Source organism: Aquila chrysaetos, chromosome 1 (assembly GCF_900496995.4).
Source record: "Aquila chrysaetos chrysaetos chromosome 1, bAquChr1.4, whole genome shotgun sequence".
In the NCBI taxonomy this organism is placed as follows: Eukaryota; Metazoa; Chordata; class Aves; order Accipitriformes; family Accipitridae; genus Aquila; species Aquila chrysaetos.
Window position 1 is genome coordinate 16,069,208 of NC_044004.1, and position 17,610 is coordinate 16,086,817.

A 17,610-nucleotide genomic window follows, 5' to 3' on the forward strand; every position below is an offset into this window, starting at 1 on the left:
GTGTTGTAACATTTGAGAACTTAATTCAGTCAAACTACCTTTTTGATGTTTCCCTTGGAACTTATTACCCAAGAATCCTGGTGTGCTATGCAAGCCCAGTGCTTGAGAAAAAGAGATGTATGGAGTGCCCAGGTTCTCAGCTGGTAGGTGTGCGGCATTATCTTGGCTTCTTCCATGTCCACAGAATAAATCTCTTTACATTACTTAAGTGTTTGACCCTAACTAGCTGCAGCGCAACCTGGTTGATGATTAGGCTGTGGACAGAGGCAAGCACAGAAAAAGGCAAAAGAACTGTGGAGGGTAATGAAAAAAATGTCTGTTAGTTGAAATTCTGCCATTGGGAGGGGGAACCTGAATGGCAAACACACTTTGGTTCATGGGTTGGGGCAACATGTAAAGCTAGGATTAGTCAAAAGTTTGCTTCATCTTTGAATTTCACCTTTAAAATGATTCAGGTCATTACTTCTTCCATGTGAAATAAATTGAGGGGTATCTGGATCAGTAACTTTTCTATTCCAATGTGCAAATTTTGATAATCTTATTTATTTGTTTATTTATTTTTTTCTCCTCCTGAACTGTGCAAAATGACATGCAGGATGAGATAATTAGATCCCAGCAGTGAATTTTAAATCTGTTCATGTTACCTTGCTGAGCATATGAGTAAACTGCAGCACTTTTTATAAACTGAGGGCTAATAACCCCAAACAAAAAAGGAGAGTCAGTCCTTCCAGCCGGAACAGGGAGGTTGGTACCTTTTTGTTTAGGACCTCGATGAATTGAGATGGCTCATTCTTCCACAGGCACTTCTCTGTGTTTCAGACAGATTCAACATATCAATGAATTTATAGGTGAGGTGAATCCAAGCTCAAATCAAATGGGAAACAGAAGCTCAGGCAGTAACACCTAAGCAATGAGAAAGTACCTTTCCATTTTGTCTCTGTTTCTTGTGTGCTTAGAAGGCAGGAACAAAGAGAAAGAGGTGAAGAATTAACCAAAAATGGTGCAAGAGTGACGAGTTCCCTGTTTAATGCACTCAGCAATAGCTTGCAGCCAGACAATTTCTGAGTGCAGTGGATGTATTTCTCTGAAATTAGAAAGGTATAAAAACAACCCTTTGGTTTTCTAGCAGTCCCACAGGATGGGATACAGAGCTGAGGTACATCAATAAAAATTGAATTAGATTTACAGCTCTGCCCTATTACCTAATTATAGCATTCTTGGAGATATATGGTAATTTATCAATAAAGAGACCTATTGAACATGTTAGTCATAGGCTTCACACTGAAGACCATTTTCATTAATCAAGCAGCTAGATAGTTGCTCTCACCACTTTGCTTTTAAAGGAAGGTAAGTTAAGTTTCTTCTGTAGAGCTGGTCTGTCTCAGTGCCCAACCAGAATATACATGAGTCAAGAAAAAAACATTCTTTGTTTATATGCAGACCACGTTTGCAACTTGTGTTAGTCTAGTGACTCCAGCGACTTTACAGCAGACTGGAAGTTAGCTCTGCATGTTATATTCTGTTTCACCTATTTGTAATGTGAGCAACACCAATCCTACGTATAAAAAGCATTCTGTATGTTGCAAATAAAACCACCAGATGCTTAGGGAAGGAGGAGGAAAAATTGCCCAGGCATCTTTAATTCTATACCTTTGTGTGTGCTTTATGATACAGTTTATAATTATGTGACTGTAAGTAAAAAAAGTCCTGGGTGGAGAAGAGCATGTGACCACGTATTTATATGCATCGACAGGCAAGAGGATGTTTTTTTGGGTCAAACTTAATTGTGGCTTTTTCTGAGTGCCTAATTTTTCCATCAGTTTTCTGCTCAAATGCTATCATGTTCTTTTGAAGACTTTTTTCATGTGAACAGAGGACATGAGGGTACAGTTCAGCCAGACACACTGTGGCTGCTCATCCTCTCTCTGCCATGTGATAAGGACTGTGTACTGCATCTGCTCGTGGGCGGTGCCCCCTTCCCCTATTTATTTTCCCCAGAAAATGCCCCACTGGGCAGCCGTTCTTGTCAGCATGCTGTAGGCTGGCCAGTACACACCTGGACATTACCTCTGGTCCCTCTGCCATGATGTTCCTCCAGAACCATTATTTTACTTTGACAGTGGCAATCTCGGAGCTTATGGTCTGTGCCAGGGATACAGAGTAGGCAAGCTATGCCAGCACTGAAAGGTGGTAGTGCAGCTGCTGCAAAAAAGTGAGTGTCGGGATGATAGTGAAGAGAGTAAATTGTTTGGGACACAAAATTTACAATTGTAATGAGGATTTGTCTGTTGACTGTTGTCGTATCATCCATCAGCTATTTCTGGCCTTAGGCAACGGCCATGCTGTTAGGCTGTTAACAACTTCAGTCTGCTTCCTTCTACTTTAGTTCATTGCTTTATTTTTGCTTCAGCAAGTTTCAGCACCTAAAAAAGTGAAGTTAAAAATGGATGCGAAGCTTTTATTTGTGGGTGCTTCATACATGGGGATTCACCCACGAAAGTGTAAAATGTCAACAGCTAATTTATTTTCTTCTTGATGTGTAAGGTTTGGCTGCATAAATGAACCATTTTTTCCCCTCTTTAGAGTATCACTTTTTTTTTTGAGCCTGAAAAAGCGTTTCCTTCTCAACTATCTACTCTACAAGGCATTACACACCATGTTCTTGAGATCCAGAATCGTCAACTGCCTCCAGAGCCCAAAATCTTGAGATCATCCTGGTTTCTGAATTTTCCTTCTAACTTATCTGTCTCCTATGAAAGCAAACTTATGTACCACTGCCTCTTCAATTGCTTACGGTCATGTCATGGTCTTTCTCTAAAGCCGACACACTTATTTCATTGGCAGCTCCCGTGTACGCCCCAGGCTAGTGCTCAGCATTCACCCAGTGCCCAGGAGGCTGCTGAGGAGGAGACCCAGCGCCCCGTCCCTTGTGCCAGGGCAGAGAGACCAAACCCCTAGTCCCCTTTTGGATTTGGAGAGGAGTGGGGAGAGGGGATGCGTTCTTGATCTCAATATTGGAGATGAAGAAACCTTTCTCTGTCCTCATCTTTGAAGCTACATAAATTAATTAAACATTCATTAATTAGGTCAGAAATAGATGAGCTGCACCAGCATGGTCAGAGGTGCTCATGTAAGGGAAAGGAATCCTGTATATCTGTTCCTCTTTCAAAGGCTTTTAAAAATACATTTCATCTGAAACAGCTTGTAGAACAAGCCCAGAATCAGTCTGGCAGTTAGGGCTGAAACGGAAAACCACTTTATTTTGCTTTGTTCTTTTATTTTGCAGTAGGAACTCTTTAAGGTGGGCATCGGAGTAATGTTTTGATTGCAACTTGATTCATTTTTATTCTTTCGTCATCATCTGCTGGAGGAAAATAGTTGGGCAACTGAGTGTAAATTTCTCTCTTGAAGATGGCATTTGCTGGGGCCAAGCCAATAGCACTATGAGGCATGACTCTATAGTTGCATAGACATTTTTACATTCATTAGCTCCTGTTCTTTTCCTTCAACATTTATAGCTGAAATCATTTTCCCAATTGCTTAACAAATCATTCTGCTTCTCCATTAGCTGTAATGGTATTATTCTTCAATGAGAAAACCCAGCATATTTTGCCAGTTCTTAAATTCCTGCCTGTGGAAAGTTGCGTTGTTATCCATTTGTAGTGCTTTTGAATTCTGGAGATGGAAAATAATCTTATCCAGTGATGTGACAATGGTGCTGGCTATTGTCTAACATTTTATTTCCACCTGAAGAACTGTAAACACTCATCGATAATGACTAAAGCATATTGCTAGAGACCCCTAAATACTGATATCTTCCACAGAGCCCACAAGACCAAAAGTAATAAGAATGAAATGAAAACTCTCCAAATTGTTTCTCCATTTAGAATGCTTAATGCATCCTAGTTTTGATACTCTAAGACCTTTTGGATAAGTCTTGTTTCCGTTTTTTTCTTTTTTTTGTTTTTAATGTATTAAGCACATTGTTTTTTCCTAATAGACAGTAACTATAATTAAAACAGCTACTGCAAAATCTGCACATTTTTGCACATGTCTGTCTTCTATCCATGGCCTCAAGTTTCATCTTTCGGAATGGATGTGCAGTTGAATGGCAGCTACAGCAGCTTAGCAAAACTAGGCCATGTACTGGGGAGACTGTGAAAGTAGAGTCTTAAATGTGGGCATTCTTTTCTTGAAAGACCTATGATTATGGTCTTAGCATGTAAAACTTATTTGTGAAATTTTACAGTTTGCTTTCCTTTCTATGTCATTTCCAGCCATTTACAAACATTGATCAAAGGAAATCCTGTCCTGTACAAACAAAAATGTTAATTTTTGTCTCGCTCCAAGAGTTTCTGTATTGCTAATTGCTAAGCTTATGCATCAAAGCTGATTAATAGAGAACATTGGGTGTAAGATGTTTCCTGGTGGAACCGTTTTACTTTGGAAAGTGCTTGGTCATTCTGCTCCGGAAAGCTAATTGAGAAGGGAGTGTTCTGGTCTTTTCAGCACAGTGTAACTCACTACTATGTTTTAAGTGATTTTCCCTCCTAATCATTTTAATTTAACAAAATGCCAAGTAACAGAAAGTTATGGTAGATCAGCATTACTGGTTCCAAGGGACCAGCACACCAATCCCACTCAGGGATGCAAGAGCTTTGTGTCTTGTCTCTGACAGTAGTGATATCAGATATCTAGGGAAAAATCAAACTGTTCCACTTCCAGGGAACACTTCGGTATGCTTTCACAGAACATTTTAGCAGCCTCTAACAGTTTTCTGCTCTGAAACTTTGTGAGGCAGAGCATGGATCTCTGTATTGAATGGACCTCAACAGATTCTTCTTCTGTGAATGTATTGAAATGTATTTTGCACTCATATGAACTTTTAGCAACTGCAACATCCTGCAGCAAGTCAAACTCCAGATAAAATGGTTTAATTTTAATGCTAAAAGACCCATGCCATTTGATTTTCTTTCAGAATTTAATTTCTCTTATCGTTTTGGTTTTCATTCTATCTTGGATTAAGATTTTTTTAATTAAAGAGTTTTCTGTACAAGAGAAATCCAGTGCATGCCCAGCTGTATTTATGGGATTATACTATTTTATTTGAGGCAAAAAATAGGTAGTCTTATGATTACAGATAATTTGCTGTAATGCTCTTATTTTATAGCAATCAATAGGAATACACATGGAATAAAATAACAGGCAGAAAAATCTTGTGTTATAATCCATATAATGGAGCAAATGGAAGAGAATTAATGGCTGACTTTGCCATAAATTTGCTATTTCCTGATTTTTAAGCATTATTGTTTGTAACCTGAATGTTACGTTAATGCAAGTTTTTATATGTTAGTAGCTTATATTACTCAAAATTTTATATGGCAGATTTTACAGCTGCTTAATACCTCAGTCAGCACTAATACAGAAGTATCTCAAAATGGGACAAAGTTTATACTAAGTTTTAATGAGCAGCACACAGAAGTCCAGGGAAGTACCACGCTGTTTCAGACTTCTCTGTCTGAAAGTGAAGCTGAATACGTCACCTAGCAAAGCTCTTTCTTTAAGCTGCTGAGATTTCCTGATTTCTGAAGCAGCAGCCTTCTGCGATTTCATCATTTTCTCTCCAAAGTTAGAAGAGATATAGAAAAGCGTAAAAATGTTAAAATAACAAAATGTAAACTTAACAGAAAGTTTATGTTTTTAGGGCAAATCTTTGGAGAACTTGTATTTTTTCAGAATGGTTTTGTCTCCACTGCAGAGCTAACATATGAGTGCATTGGTTATACCCTGTACAATGAAAATTCTTAACATGCCTCAAATGTCAGCTGATAATGACAAATAAACAGCTAGATAATTTTTTTTTGGCACAGGGCAGGGACTGAATTTGAATTTCAACATATGCCAGGGAGAAAATGCCCATCAGGATGCTAGAACAGCACAGTGCCTGCTGAGATTGAATGAGGAGATCAGTGAGGACCTGTAAACTGTGATTCAAAGAGACACGAGATTATCTATGTAATCACTCAAATTTAAAGAAATAGCAGGACCATTTTTTTTGGCACTGTTAGCTTCTCCCACAGAATATATGTATTGTCCTGTCAGCACGACCTGTCTGTTTCTGTAACTCTTCTTATGGCAGAAATGCATATCTGTCACTGCAATACAGCAGGGAGTGGATACTGACGTTTTTACACTGATGTCATATTCATCCAGCTGCTTTGTCCTGAAAACCTGTAATCTTGAAATGACTGACAGCATCAGGAACCTTGGGGAATTGTATCATTACTGAGGCAAGAATTGGATTTTTGTCCAATTCGTTTGCTCTATTTATTTGTTGAGCAGCGGACTGCTCTGGACTGCACAGCAGGGCTAGATTCACCCAAAGTGTGGTAGGGGAGAGTGAACGTGGGCCCTGATGCTCCATTGCCTCACCTGGAGCCCAACCTCTGCCCATGCAGGCCCAGAGCTGTTTCCTCAGAGCAGCCATTCCCATGCACTTTTTAACGACGTGACCTGAGGCATTAGGGATGCAAAGATCACCTGTAACCTATGGGTTACAGTCCTTGGCTCCCAAAATGACCTAGTGCTTTCTGGGAAAGGGGAAGCCCTGACTCAAATTTCTATTTTCGAAGCAGGCTTTGGTGTCCCACGTGCCAGAAAAATGACTATCAGCCATTCTCCATGGGAATTCCTCCTGTTGGAGCTGTTCGGATACCTTCGATTCAGGTCAATTCTAAGTTAAATACTAATTGGTCTGACTGAGTCTATATGCCTCTGGTAAGTGCACTCAGCTGAGATCTAGGAAGCTGAGGTCTCGGTCCCTGCTAAATGTTTAATGCTGTGTGCACAATGAATAGCTCCCACAGGAGGGATCCCCAGCACAGAAGAGGCAAAAATCAAATCATCCAGAAGAGTGGTTTGAACCTGGCTCTTTGACATTGCAGGGATGCTCTAATTGGATTATCAGATCCTGTGAGGTGGAACCTCCCTTGCTTTACTTTTTGCAAATGGGGTAGAAACATTTAGCTCCAGGCTTAAGGATTGTAATCCCAGGCAATAGGAGAAACCTCCACACCTCTCACTAACTGGGTGAGCTGATGGTCAGCATTGTGCTGTTTTCCTCTGTGTTTTACTTCTGACTCCCTGTTTGGTAGCTTGCTCTGAAAGTGCCTGTATCTCCACACAGCAGTGCCCATAGCTGGAGGCCCCTGGGCAGCATGTCATGCAGCAAGTGGAGAAACCTTGGGGAACCCTGCGTCAGTCTTTGCTCAGGAGAATCCTGAGAAACTTGACAAAGTAAGAACTGAGCAAAGGAGCAAGTAGAGACTTCAGACCTATCAGAGTCTGGAAACCAGCATGAATCAACAAGAAGATGAAATTAGAAAAAGCTTTCTTATTGTGCTGAGGAGAACATACGGAAGATATCTCCTACCGAACACTGCACTAAGTAACTCATGACCATTTATTTGGCTATCTGGATTAATTAATATCTAAAATAATTTGAAAGATACCTATCCTGGAACCTATGCACCCTTTCACCTTGCATTTCCCAGTTGTTCCTAATTCATACACTTTGGTTGGTATCACAGAGCAGCCTCGAGGCATAAAAAAGGGTTCCTTTGAAATGAAACTAAACTGGAAGGCACTCTCCAGAAGCACGCCTTGCCCATTCTCACACTACAGCCGAACCTACGGGGTCAGCCTAGAGCCTGTTGAAGTCAAACACCGAGATGTGCATTGTCCAGCCCTGAGCAATTTGCTCTGCAGATCCACTTCTGTTGTGCTCAGAAAGCCATTTCAGGCTTCATTCTTCCTACAGCCAGCTCACCAAGGAGCTCCTTGTGCTGCTCAGAGCACCATTTATTGGCATGGCTTTGCTGAGGAAGCTGGGGACACTGTCCCCTTGCTATGGCCATCGCCTGGAAGAGGAGTGATCGTTCTTCCAGTCATCTCTGGTATTGAGGCTATACATTTTCCTCTCAAGTTCGCTTTCCCTACACACAGCACACCGTAACAACCATTTTTGGAGAGGGGTCTAGTGTGGTAGCAAGTTTGTTTGTGCTCAGAATCGTGTCACCTCTTCAAAACTGAGCTCCGCCAGCTGACTTGCTGTCTGGCTGCCTGCGGTAGCTAACGCTGCTGGCTGACTGCCTCCTGCGTGAACTTGCCTGTCTTCCTCTTTGTGTTAAGTTTAGATGCTATTCAGTCAGACCTTTATTTCTTAACTGCTCTTCTCTTTTTCATGAAGAAAGGGACAAGATAAGAAGGAGGAACTGATCAGCTTCCTTGATACCCTTCTTAATTGTATGGACCCAAATCAAATCTCTTCCATTTTTTTGCTTTTATCTAGTGCAGGTATTGAATGAATAAAATTTAATCTTGAAGTGCCGAAACAAATGATTAGACTGTTATTTAGCTATCAGACACTCGTAAGGGTCATGGGATAATTAATGCACAATCTGACTGCAAGTAGCATTTTGAATTATTCTATTGATATCTTTTATCCTTTTCATATTGCAAAAACTAAAAAGAACCTCCCCCCGCTTCTTTTTTGTTGTAGAGTAGCTACATGCACAGAGTGCCTTTGTGAAACCAGGGAATTTTATGATCAATCCTAACATGATATGCCATTGACATAACTAAAGACTGTGAATGCAAGATGACATCTGGGTGGTATTAGCAGAATTTCTATTAAATTAGAAGAATATGAATATTTAGAATAATGTAATGTAGAATATTTCACCAGACTTTTGTGCAATAGATGCATGATTCTGCAATTCAACCATTTGAATAAGCAATGAAAAGTGGGTTAAAAAAATAAATAAGAATGAAGTTTTTCTTCACTTGCTACTGACATATAAAATTGCAAAATAGCAAATATTATATTGTTATAGATCTTTCAAGAGAATACATCAGTTTTGGAATGATTACTGACTGTTACTTTTGGGCTGAATTCAAGAGGGCACAGTATTTTAGAACCTGATTATCTCTCCTAACTTGCTCTTTATCTCAGTGGGTAGAATAGAGGTAATAATTAGAGAATTAAGCTTTGCTCACTCAGTCATGAAGTGCACAAATTCACTTGCTGTTTCATATTTATTTTCCAGCTGGAGGAGTTTAATTTATTTTGCTTTCTGCTGTGCCCACACCTGACCGACCAAAGCAGCTTCACTAGGGTCCCACTGATCTCTACTATTTAACCCCTGTGTCTCTTCCTATTGCTTTGCAAAGCAAACAGCTTTCCTCTGATGCTTATGCCAGAGCTCTTTAGATATAGCTGCCAGTGACTGCTGTCCCTGTTGACCCCTGAATCTGATAGCATGTCCGTAGAGTACATTCACATTCCCTCCAAAGGGACAAGAAATGTGAAGAGGTACCTAGTACTGATGGCAGGGGCTGGTCTGCATTTAGCAACATGTAAATCTTATTCATATGCTTTTACCACCACAGTTTCACAGTTTCTCAGTTTGGCAGATTCATAGGTCACAGTCATTTTGCTTTTAAAACACAACAGCATTGTTTCCAACGGGCAGAAATAATAATATATCATGGAGTGATACTGCTGAACAACAATAATGTGTTCTTTTTTATTATTATTTTCTATCTGAATCCAGATGTTTTCTGTGGTCTCTGTAGGCAAAATACTGTCTGTGAGAAAGTCCCTGCTGGCTGTCACAATGCAATGTTATCTTGTGAATGGTTCCTTAAATATCTGCAAGGTCAGAGAGATTAAATGTTCTCCTGGGAAGCTCAGGAAAAGTAGAATGTCAGCATCACCTTTCGTCCGAGTGAAAAGTTAAATGACATTTCCAGTGATATTGATTAGAGCATCTTTAAGTGTCAAAACAGAACGGCGATTTCAATATCTGCAATGAAATGCAAAGGTTGAAGCAGGACACTGTAAGAGTAGACAGTATTTCATTTCAGAAGAAATTCAAGACAGGGAATCAGGAAATCTCTTTGCTCAGAGTGCTTGGGTCTCATCGTTGGGGAGCTGGATTTTTCTCTCTCTCCATTTGCACAGGTGAAATTGTGAACTGAGGGGCCATGCACAATGCTACCACCCTTTCCTCATCTGAGGCACTTTTTTCCCTTACTTGTCTCCCAGGCTGTTGTGCTGGGGCAGAGCACTCTATGTAGGAAGCTCCTGTGCTGCATTGTCAAAAAGGACACTCCAAGCCGTCTGTGAAAGTCACTACTTTTAAGATACCTTCATCTCATTTCAATTCATAATGTAAGATGAGTCACTCCCAGCCCCAGAAAGCTGGATCTCTGGCTGTCAACAAGTGAACTGCTATTGCATTAGAGAGCTGACTTCTGAATATTCTGTACGATAGCCACTTTTACTGCCCCAGGAGTAAGTATGGAAGGGTAAGCATTGTCACTCTCTTGACTGTTTAGCATATAATTTGTTTCTCATCATGTATTTATTTCATACAAACACAACATACAACAAAGTGTTTTCCCTACAACACTTCTTGCATTAAATAGAGCAGTAAAGTGAAAAATCACCAAAGAAGGTAGGAATGAGGAGTGAAAGAGAACGGAGAATGGCAGTTTTTCATCCGGGCTAAACTGGAATTCAGTTGCACTGAATCCCAGGGAGGTATCCTGAGTCCTGTTGCAGATTCCCCAGCCAAGAACACATCTTACTAATTTTTTTCTTGAGGAGATCAGAAAAGTGCTGAAATAGGGAGTTACACACAGTCTGTTTTAACTTACAGAGCTGCAGAGGAGCTTTTGGCACCAGAAATGGTGGGGGTTTTGCCGACTCACAGTGAAGACGACAGTGCTAGGAAAGGAGAACTAGAGAAAAATAGGCAGAGAGAAAAGATGCTGAAACAAGTCTAGGGAGTGCAGTATTTTAAAAGTGCTTTGAGTGTGCCCCTATGCTATAATTAATACAAATGTATCTTATTCTTTTTGAAATGGATTTTATACCGCAATTCTGAAGCAGTAAAATTGAAACAAGTACATTTAACAATACAAAGAAATCATCTTCACATTCTAACTCATTATAACTCAATTCGACTTCATTATTAATAAAGTAATAAAATAATCTTAACTAATGTTCTGATTTTCTGTATCTTTATATAATTGGTAGATGATCTTCTGTGCCCTGAGCATTTTTCTGTTTCAAGATTATCTCCAGGTTCAGCTCCCAGGCTCTCATTTGATCTTTTGTTGTCCTTCTTGACCTTAGTCTTCACACTCAAATGGCCATTTAGATTCTTCTGATTGCAGCCTAAGAAAGAGAAGGGAGGGGAGGTTTATCTTTAGCTTGGCCCTTCTGTAAATCCATATTGTTCCTTTGCTATTACAGAAAGAAATTGGGGTTGTAAAAGTCTGCATTACATTGATCGCCTACTGGGGTTCAGGGACATAATGGGTTTTATTTGATTTCACTTACACCAATGTAAATTAGAAGGAGCTGCATTAAAGCTATCAAAGGAGGCAGCTGCATTATACTGGTGTAAGTGAAATAATAAGACCCCTTGCCTCTCCCACAGCAGTAACTTTTTCCCCATTGCTTTACTCTCCTCTCTCTTGCTGAGTTAGAACAGAGCAAGATTTGTTGCACAAAAATAGCTTTTCACATTCTTGTATGCATATCCAGCAAAATTTAGTCTAGCAAACTATCAGGGTGATTACTTAAATTTTATGCAGGGATCACTGCAGCAGAGGGATGTGTTCTTGCCAAAAGCAAAAGCTTGGGAATGAACAGAGAAGGGAACTGACAGCCTGGCAAGATGCCAATTTTTGTCTTCCTTGATTTTCTAGGACTTCGGTAGTGAGGCAAGGTTTTTTTTTTTAGAAACCCAGATATCCTATTTATGACAGTGCCCTGAGAAATGCTGATTGCAAGGGCTCTGGTTTCCCAGGGTGGGTATTGGCAGGTAGCAGGGTGGAGGGATTACAGAGCTGCACAAGGGTTGCTGCCTGGCCTTGTTGAGTAGCAATGGGAGATAGCGTCTTTCAGCTCTAGTTTACTGATGGCATTAGAAACAGAAATGGGTCTCACCTAAGTCTGTGACCTCTCTGCTCTCTGGAGGCTTGAAATCTGAATGTGGTTCTAATGGCTGAATTAAGCTTTTTGTCACTACAGGCAAGGCAGGCTCTCTGAGGTTAGGGTAGCAGAGAGCAGATGCTGAAGGGACTGGCAGAAAGTCAGTTCCTGAGGGTTTGCTTAGATGCTTAGGGTCTGTGTGTCCTATTAGTCCTGAAATATAAACAACAATATTGCACCTTTTGCTTTAGAAAATCCTGCATGAAGCCTGTATTGATTTCAGTATTGCAGAATCAGGAGCTAAGGAAATACGTAAATGTGAACCCATGCCAATGTTTTACATAATTTTCTAACATTTGTAACAATGTGCAAATGCAAGGTAGGGTTGGTTTAGTTTGGGTTTTTTTGGTTGGCTTTTAGAAGGCACCCTGCGTGAGAGTCATCTCTCCTAAGTTTAGCTATTGAAAACCTGTGTCTAAGCCAGTCACCTCAATGAAGAGGGAAAGGCATTCATGGGCAGCAATTAATCTAATTCTAAAATAGGGGCCTGAGATAAGTGATCTGAATACCTCTCTAGAGGGATCTCTCTGACAAAAGACAGAGCACAGACAAGGAGTGTAGACAAAAGGCTTAATTTCAGACCTCTGAAGTTAGGGGAGACAAATCCATTCAGGGTCATTGATGATCAAAGATATTTAACAGGCGTGGAAAATACAGATGAACCTGGATGTCAGTTTATGTAAGAACAGCTGCAGATTACAGTGGAAGCTGGTGAGCACTGAAGAACCAATGTTCTGTGGGCACATTGTGAAAAGCTTCCTGAATGCTTTAGCATGTTGGAATAGCTTATTGTCCTTGACTGTCCTGGATACCATAGTGGTGATTGAAGAAAAGATACCTAGACTACTTTTTTCATGCAAAACAAAGTGGAAAGAACACCAAAACAGAGGTGGAAAGAGAGACATCTTCATAGAGCCTAAAACACAGATGCTGAGGACCTCCTCTCCACCGGGTGTTGCAAGGGCCAAAAGTGTCTCACAAAGAGATTAGACCAATTCATGAAGATTCAGGCAACTCTTACACAGAACTAAATGTACTGGAAGTCCAGTGCCAATATCAAGCTCCAGAAGGCCCTGAAACCTAGAAGCTGTAAAGGGGAAATGTTCACTTCAAACATTTCTTGTTTCCTATACTCTACACTGACCACAGACTGTGATTACAACAGGTTATTGAAGCAGCTGGGCTTTCGCTTGTCAGCTGCAAGACTCTTCTCATGTCCTCAGCAGAGCTTCTCAGACCCCAGTGCATCACCTATACCAGCAAAGCGTTTGGCTTCAGAGCCTCACACTCCAAGGAGGTTGCAAGTGAAATTGGACAGCAATGTGTCATGACATTGTCACACAACAGTAGCAGCTCATAGAAGAATGATAGAAAGAAAAGGATTTTGATGGTTTATAAATTATCTCCTTTGGAAAACTCTTTGCAGAAACTGTGGGGAATAACAGAGCATGTTTCTTCTTTTGTCGGCAAATTATTGCTGTGTTTGTTGCAAAGCCCCTGTACAACCAAAAAAAGGTAGTCTCTACCATAGCCTATTCTCATTCTGGGATATTTTGGATTTGTAACATTGGGTAGTGACAATAACAGAAATCAATCTAATCTCAAAGATTTTGTATCATGTGGCATGCCCTGTGAATTTCTTGATATCCATTTGTAGTCTTCAGGGTTTCCTAGTGTTGCTTTTGCTTGTTCCTTTGTTTGTACGGCACATTAGAAGTTCTTTTAGCAATATGCATTGGTGTTTGTGTTGAAAGGTGGATTTTCTCTGTTTTTAGAAACAGAATTCCCCTGTTGGTAAATATCAATGCTTGAGATAAAATGCTTTTGTCAGATCTTCATAAACAATGAAACCGATGAAACTTTAATTGGATTATTCCTCAATTTGTCACTACCTGGTGTTTCTCTTTTCCCTAAAAGAATCTTAATTTGTGCTTGGAGGAAACTGACCTATTTTAAAATCCAATCTTCTTCCTCACATAATATCCATTTCCTATGAATAGCAGTATTTATTGATTCTTCTTCTTTAACCGAAGCTTATTAATTAGAGTGGTATTTGTGAAGTAGCATGGTGAATATGCTGCCCTTAAGCAAGATTAGTGTGATCTACAAGTTATTTCTCCTACTAGGTTTAATCACAATTAATTTTATATAACGTTTCTTACAATTCTCCACATACTCCAAGACTGACCTCATGGTTTCATCCAGCACTTCTTACTTTTCTCATGTTGTGAAATGACAGACCAGGAAAGATTAAAAGCAAGGTATTAATGAGTGACTTTTTTTCCCAAGTTACTTTTCAACTAGATTTTGTTCACTGACCAGCCACACATGGAGCCACCTCATGGCAGTCAGCAAGCGTCTGCCAGAAAGTTGCCAGAAAGGAGGCTGATGAAAACAGCCAGAACAGCCAAAAGAATGACTGTATAACCTTGCAGCTTACATGCCGCATCTATCTGCTACCTTTTCTAAAACATAAAACTGTGGTTTGAAAAATGTCCATAAAGATGCAGACCTTTGAAGCACATATGCTTAAATCTGTAAAGGTATTTAGATGTCTAAGACTGGACCACAATGGACACTTAACTCTTACTGAGATCAATTATTATCTACTAGGATTCTGGCCCAACAAAATATTTAGCCACCTAACTCTTACTTACTTTTAGATGTTGAGGCTTATATGCATTTAAAAGCATTAAAATAGTTTTAAAAGTGCAGCTCCTGTGTGGTGCTAAGAAACTGAATTGTGGGAGATGAGAGATCAGATGAGGAGCTTAGGGCAGTGCTTGGGAGAGATGAGCCTGTGCCCTGCCTTGCACAAGCACTGGTGCTCATCTGACCAATGCCCACTCAGTGGGGGAAAAAATTCCTTTTTGTACATGTGTTTAGGTATGGGCAGGGGCTGCATTAGTCTTACGCTAGCTGAGAGAGCTGAACTTGCTCCCTGGGAGGTCAAATAGCTCCTCAGGGACTCAGACAAGCACTAGAAGAGGTAAAAAGCAGAACCTAGGAGCGTTCAGGGGACTGTGGCAATTTAAACTCCTGTGAATTGCAGCCTTAAAAGTGAGGCAAGGATGGGATGTCAGGCTTGGGTTTAGAGAATTAGTGTCATATTTTTTTTCATGTAGCTTTGCATCTTCGGGACCAGGCTGTTGCCCAGGACCACATGTGGCCATCTGCTCTGCGATGTGTTGAGGCTGGGTGTCTTCACTGCCTGCACGGAGAGCCCTGCGTGACTAGCTCAGGTACAGGCATCTGCTCTGCAGATGTCTGCGTTTTGCCAAATGAATCCCGAGGTCTGGCTCTGTGTTAGGTGGCTAAAGTCATCACTTGGATCGCCTCCACAAACACCAGTCATGTACTGTAGTGAGTATAATGCAGATTTCAGGATAAAAGGACCTGAGAAGGAGAATAATATGTGCAGGACTTGGCTTTTGTTTGCACTAAGCCTGACTTACATTACACAGATCTTAATAAAGGTGCCTTACAAATCTATTAAATGCAAATTAATCACAATTTAAAACAGCCTGACATGGTCTGAATGATGTATGGTGGCTTTAATGTAAAGGAGTAAGGAAGGTGCCACTCTGGCATGCTCGTCTTTTATGAGCAACAACCTGTTTCACGTGGCAGCCTGCCTTGTTGAACCTGATTATAGCGTATCTCCACAACTTCTGCTTATTCCAAAACATGATTCAGAGCACTAAGAAACCAGCACATTTGCTCCCTGTCTCAGATGAGTAAGTCAAAGAATGACCATTATCTGCGAATGTGGGATAAGTGGAAGGAAATGGTGTGAGGCTGAGCAGCACTCAGACACTTATCTTCCACCTGTAGCTGTGGTGAGAAGCAAAATCAGGTAATGACAAGAAACAGCTGCCGGAGACCTTGCACTGTACCATGTTAAGAGTCATTGGCTCAAAGACATGTCTGGAGAACAAAAGCTTGAATACATATACAGTGCTGAAAGGGAAAAGATGCCTCTTCCCCTCTCTTTCCCAAATTTGGATAGGCTTTCTGGTTACTTAAAATAAGAAAACCAGGATAAACTGGGAATGCGATCTGTAACTGAAGCCTGCAAGTGGAAAATGACTAGCACTAAATTGTAGTTGTACAGACAAAGGCTTATTTATTGCCACTGACTACATTAAAAATCTGCAGTGCACACAGAAGCCAAACTTCAGATCTTGTCATGCTTAATAAAATATTGAATTAAGCAGAAGTGAAACTACCTGCCATATCTAAAAGATAGTCTCAATGCCCTTTCAATGCTTTATTTTAAGACCAAGTACAAAAGGTTTTCACCTTACCGTAATTAACTTTTTATCATTAAGATTCAGAAAAATTGAATTGTGTTGGACACAGGTCATCGTAATGAGAATTTAATGGATCTGTATTACTATGCAAGTTAAGCTTTGAATATGTGCTAAATGCATTACATTAGCATTGACCTATGCAAATTTCCATCTCTGTGACTCTTTTTCTTCACTGCTGCCGCATTAAGACCCCCTCTCTCTCCTCATCTCCTTAAACAATGATTTCCTCATTTTCATATTAATTGCATCAGTTAACTGAGATAATGCTCCCACTGAAATGAGCAATAGGATGAATCACTGAAATGGTGCAGTTATTCTTTTTGCTTAACCAATTTCACAGGACCTTCACAAAGAACTGCCTTAATTTGACTTTATATAATTGCTTATCATTAGGCACAGCAGCCCCATGAAGTACCTTTATTTATTTAAGTCTCATCTCTGATTGATGGAAAATTAGTCACTTGCATATCTGAGGAACACAGATTGTTCTGCTACCAGGCAACTTCGTTGTAGAATACCCTGGAGAACTTCAAAACAAGCAACTGCTAATGCATGCTGAATATAAAATACGGGGAAACAAAGTGCAACAGCTAATGACATCCAGGAGTTCCTGTAGAACAACCATGATGTCACAGAACTGCTTTCCTGCTCCTCACTACATTTCCTCCGTGAAAGGGGAAAGACAGACAGTTGTTGTTCCAGCAGAGATTATACATCTGGCTGTAGCCACAGATATACTCTGTCTGTTTTTAACACCGACGACGCCTGTCTGTCACACAGTGTGAGCACTGAAGGTTATAACATCCCTCCTTTTAAAATTAACAAAGCGCCCTACATGGTTTGGAATTCACTCAGAAAGCTTTAATCCACTTCTCATTTTTAATATTCTTAAAGTATTTATTCAGGACAGCTCAAAGGAAATGTTCACGCTTTTCTTCTTTGTAAGGAAAAGGGTGTGTGGGGGGAATTAAAATTTCTAAGGCAAATTATGCTGTTATCATCAACTGACATACTCAGAAGGGATCTAGAAAGGATGCCACCTCCAGCATAAAAGGAGCCATAGCATATTATCCTATCATGGGATTTGAGTTGAAGGATTGCCTCCAGGTCTCCTCGAAGCACACTGTGTACTTTTGTCCCTGTGGATGAGACTACCTGTCACTGAACTAGATATCAGCAGTCATTAAATCCATATAGTCATAATATTGTTCTTTCCAGACATCAATACTG